The following is a 9,954-nucleotide window of genomic DNA, read 5'->3' on the forward strand; positions in this document are numbered from 1 at the left end:
TCTCCACGAGGCGTCCAAGTGTCCGCCCTCCAATGGTGATCCACACGAAAACTTGATCAAGACTTTAGCTCCAAAGACTTTTGATCCTTAATGCAGAATTCTTCTAAAGAACTCTAATGGCTTGCTTTCCTTCCTTTCTATTTTTCTTTAGCCTTCTAAAATCACTTCTAATCCTTTTGTCCTAATGAAGACCACCTTGTCTTGGCTTAGGACACACTAGAAGCAATGTTAGAAAGAAAGAAACTAATGTAAGAAAGAAGGGATATGAGAGAGAGAGAGTTGGATTGATTTCCGATGATTTAAAAACACCGGGAGCATTCCCTATTTATAGATGGCGTACAGATGCATTGTAGCCATCCATTCATGCATGAAGAGGGGCGTGAGATCAAGGGATGTGTCATTTGATGAGAAGGCATATCAGAAGTAGTTAGGATAAGATGAAGTGCTTATGATATGGCGCTTCATCCTTATCCATTCCCTAAGCATCTCTTCATGAAATCCACCGTACTCATGCCTCTCTTCATTTCTTCTCACGCATGAAAAATAGGGAGCATTCTCAACCATTGATCAAGGCTAGATGATGATCCAAAGGCCCTTATTGGTGGCGCCATAAGAAAGAAGGAGAGAGAGAATGATGCGGTTGAAGGGAAAGTAGTTAGGATATGATGACGTGTCATCTTTATCCAATCCAAATGGCACTTCTTCATGAGGCGCCATTCTAAATTCACCGTATTCCCTTCTTTCTCACGCCATCTGATGTTGACTAAGTCAATATCACAAGTCCATCACGAGATCATGATCTCCCATCATCCCATGATGAAGATCCAATGGCTCTAATCTATGGCGCCATCCATTTGATCCTTCTCTTCATCCAAATGTTGATCCAACGGTCAAAATTAAATGTTTTATCAAATCTAATCCAATTAGACTCAAATCAAGCCAATTTAGGTGCCAACTCTTGGCTAACCCATATTAGAATATGATCTAATCAAATTAGATCAATTAAGAATCAGATTCGAATCCAATTCGAATCAGATTCGAATCTAGTTCGAATCAGGAGCTAAGGTTTGCAACACCTGCTAGGATGTTTATCTTGCAAACATGATCTAATCCAATTAGACCCTTGATAAGTTTTCTTGTGTGTGACCCATTGGGTTCCATACTTAGCCAGCAATAGGTGTGAGTGCGAGTTGACCCAACTTGATTAGAACTCTTCTAATCGATTTAAGTCCAAACTGCGCGAACCCGAACTTAACAATTAGAATCCTTTCTAATTGGTGATCGAATTAAACTCTTTAATTCGATCAAACCTATAAGACAAGATTGACGTCTAGCAACGTGTCATGTCTACCCGGAAAATATGGAATTTGGTGGAAATACCAAAAATACCCTTCAGTGGCAAGTTACCATGCAATTCAATCCTTTAATCAAACTGCATCCCAAATATGTATATGAGTATGAATATATGTCAAACTCAATTTCATATTCATATTTTTCTCAATCTTTTAATGATAATTCAAATAATGAAATATTAGAAACTCTTTCTAATTTTTATTCTGCTTTGATCAAAGGCTTCCTGAATTATCATATGATTAGAATAAATAGGATGCTATCTTCTCTTACTAGAAGTGATTAATTCCTTGTTGACCTACTCATAATCTTCGTACACAATCCACCATATCCAGAAGACCTCGTACATAACTTATTGTCATGAATGAGTGTAAACCAAAACATAGGTTCATGTGCACAAGATACCATGGTGATCTCAGGTCAAAGGATCAGTTGCACAACTCCCACTAAGAGAATCATCTTTTGACATGTAAGTAAGACTTCATAAGATTTCTCTTTGTAGGTCAATTCAGTGAACTCATTCTTCTAATGAGCACCCATATCTTTGTATTAGTGTCTCCACACAAATGATTGTGAGATCAATCATCCTCTGCATCGAGCATACATAAGACATGCCAGTCTTTCCGGTAATCATTGATCCCCGACTCAATGTACCAATGACTGGGAATATTTAAGATTAGGATTTTAGGATTTTAAGTCTCACTAGTATGATCTCATCATAGTCTTAAAACCATTGCCCTAATCTAAGGAGTTTATCATAAATATAATCAACAGCATATGATAAAACATAACGCCTTTATTCATATTTAAATGTCATGTACATGATTTGGACAAATCGAAAGAAAAACCCTTCGCAATACATATTGTGATTGGCTTGTAGGGCATCTACTCTTTCAATCTCCCACTTGCACTAAAGCCAATCGCTCTTATATTTTATCCCCATACAATCGAGGTGGCGATCGAACTGCTGTTGTGGTAGAGCTTTAGTGAACGGGTCTGCTAAGTTGTTCTTTGTGTCGACTCGTTCAATGACTATGTCTTGTCTTTCGACAATCTCTCGAACAAGATGGAAGCGTCTTAGAATGTGCTTGGATTTGTGATGAGACCTTGGTTCCTTCGCTTGAGCAACAGCTCCAGTATTATCACAATAAACTGGGACTGGTCCAGCAATCTCGGGAACTAATCCTAACTCAGAGATGAACTTCTTCATCCAGACAGCTTCCTTAGCGGCTTCACATACAGCAATGTATTCTGCCTCAGTAGTTGAGTCAGCTACAGTTTGCTCTTTGGAACTCTTCCAGCTCACTGCACCACCATTTAGGGTAAAGACATACCCTGAAGTGGACTTGCTATCATCTGGGTCTGATTGAAAACTAGAATCAGAAAATCCTTCTAGTTTCAACTCAGATCCTCCATAAATTAGAAAAATATCTTTAGTCCTTCTCAAGTACTTAAGAATATTTTTTACAGCTATCCACTGATCCTCTCATGGATCAGCCTGGAATCTACTTGTTATGCCTAAGGCATAAGCAACATCAGGCCTAGTACATAGCATAGCATACATAATCGATCCTACTGCCGAAGCATAGGGAATAGAATTCATTCTATTCCTCTCTTCAGATGTCTTAGGAGACATCTTCTTAGAGAGACGTATGCCATGACTCATAGGCAAGTAACCTCTTTTACTTCCTTCCATGCTGAATCTTTTCAGCACATTATTTATGTACCTAGACTGGGACAAGCCTAGCATCCTTTTAGATCTATCCCTATAGATCTTTATACCAAGTATATAGGATGCTTCTCCCAAGTCTTTCATGGAAAAGCTTTTTGACAGCCAAGTCTTGACCGATTGTAACATTAGAATATCATTTCCAATGATCAGTATGTCATCTACATACAATATTAAGAAGACAATGGCACTCCCACTAGTCTTCTTGTACACACATGGTTCATCCACATTTTTGATAAAACCAAACTCTTTGACTGTTGTATCAAAACGGATGTTCCAACTCCTCGATGCTTGCTTTAATCCATAAATGGATCTCTTAAGCTTGCATACTTGATTTGCTCTCTTACTTGAGACAAATCCTTCTGGCTGTGTCATGTAAACCTCTTCCTCAAGATAACCATTAAGGAAGGCGGTTTTGACATCCATCTGCCAGATTTCATAATCATAGTATGCAGCTATTGCAAGCAAAATCCGAATAGATTTGAGCATAGCTACTGGCGAAAAAGTTTCATCATAGTCAATTCCTTGCTTTTGCCTGAAACCTTTTGCCACCAATCTAGCTTTGTAGGTTTCTACTTGGCCATCTGCTCCAATCTTTTTCTTATAGACCCATTTGCAACCTATAGGGTTTACACCCTCTGGTGCATCAACCAAAGTCCATACTTGGTTGGTATACATAGAATCTATTTCGGATTTCATGGCTTCTAGCCATTTGTCAGAGTCACTACTCATGACAGCTTCCGAATAGGTCAGAGGATCATTATTCTGAACAATGTGGGCTTCATCATTCTCAATGATGAACCCATACCTCTCAGGTGCTCTTCGCACTCTATCTGACCTTCGGAGAGGAGATGTGTGTTGTGGTTGTACCTCATCAATGGGTACATCTGGTTGAAGAATTTCTTGTATTTCTATTTGTAGGTCTTGAACTTCTTCAAGTTCTATTTTCCTATCCTTGCCCTTTTCTAAGATAAACTCCTTTTCTAAGAAAATGGCATGCCTACCTACAAAAACTTTTTGTTCGGTAGGATGATAGAAGATGTATCCTATACTATCTTTAGGATAACCTACAAAAAATATATTTATCTGATCTAGCACTTAGCTTGTGTCCAAAATTTCTTTTGACATAAGCTTGACAACCCCATATCTTAAGATACTTAAGATTAGGCTTCTTTCCTCTCCATATCTCATATGGAGTGCTAGGTACAGACTTAGAAGGTACCCTGTTTAATATTAGTGCAGCAGTCTCTAGGGCAAAACCCCAGAAGGAAATAGGAAGATCAGTAAAGCACATCATGGACCGTACCATATCTAATAAAGTACGATTCCTCCGTTCAGCTACACCATTTAATTGTGGCGTATACGGAGGTGTCCATTCAGAGAGAATGCCCTTTTCTTTAAGATGATTTAAAAACTCACTAGAAAGGTATTCACCTCCTCGATCAGATCGAAGGATTTTAATACACTTTCCGGTTTGTTTTTCAACCATACTTTGATACTCTTTAAACTTATCAAAAGCTTCGGATTTATGTTTCATAAGATACACATATCCGAACCTTGATAAATCATCAGTGAATGTGATGAAGTAAGAGTATCCACCTCTAGCTGGAGTTGTCATAGGACCACATACATCTGTGTGTATAAGTCCTAATAACTCACTTGCCCTTTCTCCATGTCCAGTGAATGGAGACTTAGTCATTTTACCCATAAGACAAGATTCATAAGTTCCTAATGATTCATAATCATAAGGATCAAAGAACTCTTCTTTGTATAACTTGTTGATTCTTGATTCACTTATGTGACCAAGTCGGCAATGCCAAAGAAGGGTGTTATTTACTTCCTCTCTCTTTCTTTTATTGCTTTTATTAATATGAAAGACATTGTCATTAAGTAATAAAACAAGAAGACCATTTTCCATAATGCCATTGCAAAGATGCTTATTAGAAAAATAAATAGAGCAACCATTGCCCTTTCCATTAATTTCAAATCCTTTCTTTAACAACAAAGGAATGGAAATTACATTTCTAATAATTTTGGGCATATAATAACAATCTTCTAATTGTAGGAGCTCTCCCGAAGATAACTCCAAGTTGTAGGTTCCAACAGTTTCAGCCTGGATGGACTCTCCTCCAGCGCCATACAGCTCGAAGTCACCTTTCTTCAAAATTTTAATTTTCTGTAGTCCATGCAAAGATTTGCAAATGTGAAAACCACAGCCGGTATCCAATACCCATGAATTTGAATTTGAAGAACTTAATGACAAGTTGGCATGTAACATAAATATACCTTTTGATGCAACTCTTGCATCGGTCTTCATACTTGCAAGAAAACTCTTGCAATTCCTTTTCCAGTGGCCAGCTTTGCCGCAATGAAAACAGGTACTTGATCCGGAGTTTTTCTTTTCTTTTTTCTTTTTGATGCTACTCTTGGGGTTCAATCGTTTCTTAGAACCCTTATTTCCCGATTTCCTTTTAGAAGTGCCATCTATAAGAAGGAGTGGACCTTTATCCTTCTTAATATGGCCTTCAGCTGTTTTGAGCATATTTAACAGCTCGGGCAGGGAGGTGTTCAGCTTGTTCATGTGAAAGTTCACAACAAACTGAGAGAATGAATCAGGCAGTGATTGCAGGATCAAATCCTGACTGAGTTCACTATCCATAGCAAAACCTAATTGACTTAATCTAGTGATTAAGTCTATAACCATAAGAACATGGTTTTGCACTGGAGTTCCTTCATTCATTCTAGCACGGAACAACTGCTTAGATATCTCATACCTAGCAGTCCTGCTTTGTTCTCCATACAACTCTTTTAAATTGAGAAGTATGGATTGAGTGTCCATGCCTTCATGTTGCCTCTGTAATTCATTGCTCATAGAGGCAAGTATGATACATTTGACAGTCAAACTGTCATTTTTCCACATCTTATGTGTGGCAACCTCCTCTTCTGTAGCATCATCCCCTAGATCTCCAAGATCAGGGGTTTCAAGTATATAGGAAATTTTCTCCTGAGTGAGTACTATCTTTAAATTCCTCAACCAGTCCACATAGTTTGGTCCGGTCAACTTGTTGGCATCTAAGATGCCTCTTAGTGAAAGTGAAGCCATTTAATAATTCTACATATGCAAGAACATAACTAATATAAGCAGACCAATCATGATGACATGTTTGCAACTAGATAAGGACTTTAATCTAATTTGTCTCCTACTATTTTTATCGAATATCATAGCCCTCTCCTATGATAAACGTGAAAATATAATTTTTCTTAGTAGGGTTGAGATCCTAATTCATCATAAAAAGCCTTGTGTTTACACAACAAACTCTTATGAGTTCAAAGGCAGGAAACTCTTTCCAATTGCATCTCATGCAATTCTCAACTTTATTTTGTCCTCTTAAAATACTTATTGCCTTGTGTTAGCACAACAAACAATAATATTTTAGTTAAGTCAAACCCTTCATTTTCATATAGTCATATTCGAATAATATTGCCCTTGTGGTTGCACAACAAGGCAATATATTAAAATATGCCATAAGCATCTTAATGCACCAAGACGGTATAACATCAGTCCCCATTGCAAATTTTGTGTTAGCACAACAAACTAGCATGGATCTTGACATAATAATATCGAGGCATGAAGGAAGGCTATCAATAGTGTTATATCAATATTAAGCTTATCCATAATAGGCAATCAAACAATTGGCCAGGTAAGCAGGTGGGAGGCTCCCCTTACTCAAAGAGTAAGGTCCTAATTAAGTAACCACCTTTAGTGCTTTCCTTAGACACCAATTAGATTAATTGTTCTAGAATGGGTTAGCTCAAAATTTTTTAACACTATGACTTAATATAATTTTTATTGAGGGCTTACTAGTCTCTAGCACATTCTTTAATTGTAACATATATTTAACATATCTAAAATAAGCTATCATGCATCATAGCTATCTCATAGCATGTATAAATCATAAGCAACTAATTAACATGCTTCAACATATTTTCATATGGAAAATATCATATCATGACATTTTATTACATATCATATCATATATGAATCATATATTTCAGCATTTCATTAAGCATATGACATTACTATCTCATAGTAAATTAATAATCATACATCATGCATTATTATTTGATTGAACCAATTAAGGATGGCTCTGATACCACTGTAGGGTTCTAGCATGTCATAATGGGCAGCGGAAGCTAGGGATTTTAAAAATTTTCTTAATAAAGTCCCTATGCATGAAACCCTTTTAAGCCTAGATCACCTTAATGATTACAATCAAATAATATAAAATAAATGCAGAATTAGTAGAATACCTCAAATGCTAATCCAAAGTGTACAATCTCCACGAGGCGTCCAAGTGTCCGCCCTCCAATGGTGATCCACACGAAAACTTGATCAAGACTTTAGCTCCAAAGACTTTTGATCCTTAATGCAGAATTCTTCTAAAGAACTCTAATGGCTTGCTTTCCTTCCTTTCTATTTTTCTTTAGCCTTCTAAAATCACTTCTAATCCTTTTGTCCTAATGAAGACCACCTTGTCTTGGCTTAGGACACACTAGAAGCAATGTTAGAAAGAAAGAAACTAATGTAAGAAAGAAGGGATATGAGAGAGAGAGAGTTGGATTGATTTCCGATGATTTAAAAACACCGGGAGCATTCCCTATTTATAGATGGCGTACAGATGCATTGTAGCCATCCATTCATGCATGAAGAGGGGCGTGAGATCAAGGGATGTGTCATTTGATGAGAGGGCATATCAGAAGTAGTTAGGATAAGATGAAGTGCTTATGATATGGCGCTTCATCCTTATCCATTCCCTAAGCATCTCTTCATGAAATCCACCGTACTCATGCCTCTCTTCATTTCTTCTCACGCATGAAAAATAGGGAGCATTCTCAACCATTGATCAAGGCTAGATGATGATCCAAAGGCCCTTATTGGTGGCGCCATAAGAAAGAAGGAGAGAGAGAATGATGCGGTTGAAGGGAAAGTAGTTAGGATATGATGACGTGTCATCTTTATCCAATCCAAATGGCACTTCTTCATGAGGCGCCATTCTAAATTCACCGTATTCCCTTCTTTCTCACGCCATCTGATGTTGACTAAGTCAATATCACAAGTCCATCACGAGATCATGATCTCCCATCATCCCATGATGAAGATCCAATGGCTCTAATCCATGGCGCCATCCATTTGATCCTTCTCTTCATCCAAATGTTGATCCAACGGTCAAAATTAAATGTTTTATCAAATCTAATCCAATTAGACTCAAATCAGGCCAATTTAGGTGCCAACTCTTGGCTAACCCATATTAGAATATGATCTAATCAAATTAGATCAATTAAGAATCAGATTCGAATCCAATTCGAATCAGATTCGAATCTAGTTCGAATCAGGAGCTAAGGTTTGCAACACCTGCTAGGATGTTTATCTTGCAAACATGATCTAATCCAATTAGACCCTTGATAAGTTTTCTTGTGTGTGACCCATTGGGTTCCATACTTAGCCAGCAATAGGTGTGAGTGCGAGTTGACCCAACTTGATTAGAACTCTTCTAATCGATTTAAGTCCAAACTGCGCGAACCCGAACTTAACAATTAGAATCCTTTCTAATTGGTGATCGAATTAAACTCTTTAATTCGATCAAACCTATAAGACAAGATTGACGTCTAGCAACGTGTCATGTCTACCCGGAAAATATGGAATTTGGTGGAAATACCAAAAATACCCTTCAGTGGCAAGTTACCATGCAATTCAATCCTTTAATCAAACTGCATCCCAAATATGTATATGAGTATGAATATATGTCAAACTCAATTTCATATTCATATTTTTCTCAATCTTTTAATGATAATTCAAATAATGAAACATTAGAAACTCTTTCTAATTTTCATTCTGCTTTGATCAAAGGCTTCCTGAATTATCATATGATTAGAATAAATAGGATGCTATCTTCTCTTACTAGAAGTGATTAATTCCTTGTTGACCTACTCATAATCTTCGTACACAATCCACCATATCCAGAAGACCTCGTACATAACTTATTGTCATGAATGAGTGTAAACCAAAACATAGGTTCATGTGCACAAGATACCATGGTGATCTCAGGTCAAAGGATCAGTTGCACAACTCCCACTAAGAGAATCATCTTTTGACATGTAAGTAAGACTTCATAAGATTTCTCTTTGTAGGTCAATTCAGTGAACTCATTCTTCTAATGAGCACCCATATCTTTGTATTAGTGTCTCCACACAAATGATTGTGAGATCAATCATCCTCTGCATCGAGCATACATAAGACATGCCAGTCTTTCCGGTAATCATTGATCCCCGACTCAATGTACCAATGACTGGAAATATTTAAGATTAGGATTTTAGGATTTTAAGTCTCACTAGTATGATCTCATCATAGTCTTAAAACCATTGCCCTAATCTAAGGAGTTTATCATAAATATAATCAACAGCATATGATAAAACATAACGCCTTTATTCATATTTAAATGTCATGTACATGATTTGGACAAATCGAAAGAAAAACCCTTCGCAATACATATTGTGATTGGCTTGTAGGGCATCTACTCTTTCAGTTCATCATTCTATTCTACTGGGTAGCCACTACATGCTGCTAGGTGTCACTGGTGGATGGTGGGACTCACAGGGATTATCTCGATGATCGATAAACCCTAATGAGTAGAGTTCGAATCGTTCCAATCCATTGAAAGAAGTTTTCAATGATATTGTGATAGAGATCATGATATATCTCACTACCAGTCAGAGTAGAACCTATGGAGTCACACACACTAGAAGTATTGACCGATCTGATGGTTGAATCGTGATTAGGAATCACAAGTAATCAATTCGATTGATAATAAGTTGAA

This window comes from Phoenix dactylifera, unplaced genomic scaffold, assembly GCF_009389715.1.
Source record: "Phoenix dactylifera cultivar Barhee BC4 unplaced genomic scaffold, palm_55x_up_171113_PBpolish2nd_filt_p 000258F, whole genome shotgun sequence".
Classification (NCBI taxonomy): Eukaryota; Viridiplantae; Streptophyta; class Magnoliopsida; order Arecales; family Arecaceae; genus Phoenix; species Phoenix dactylifera.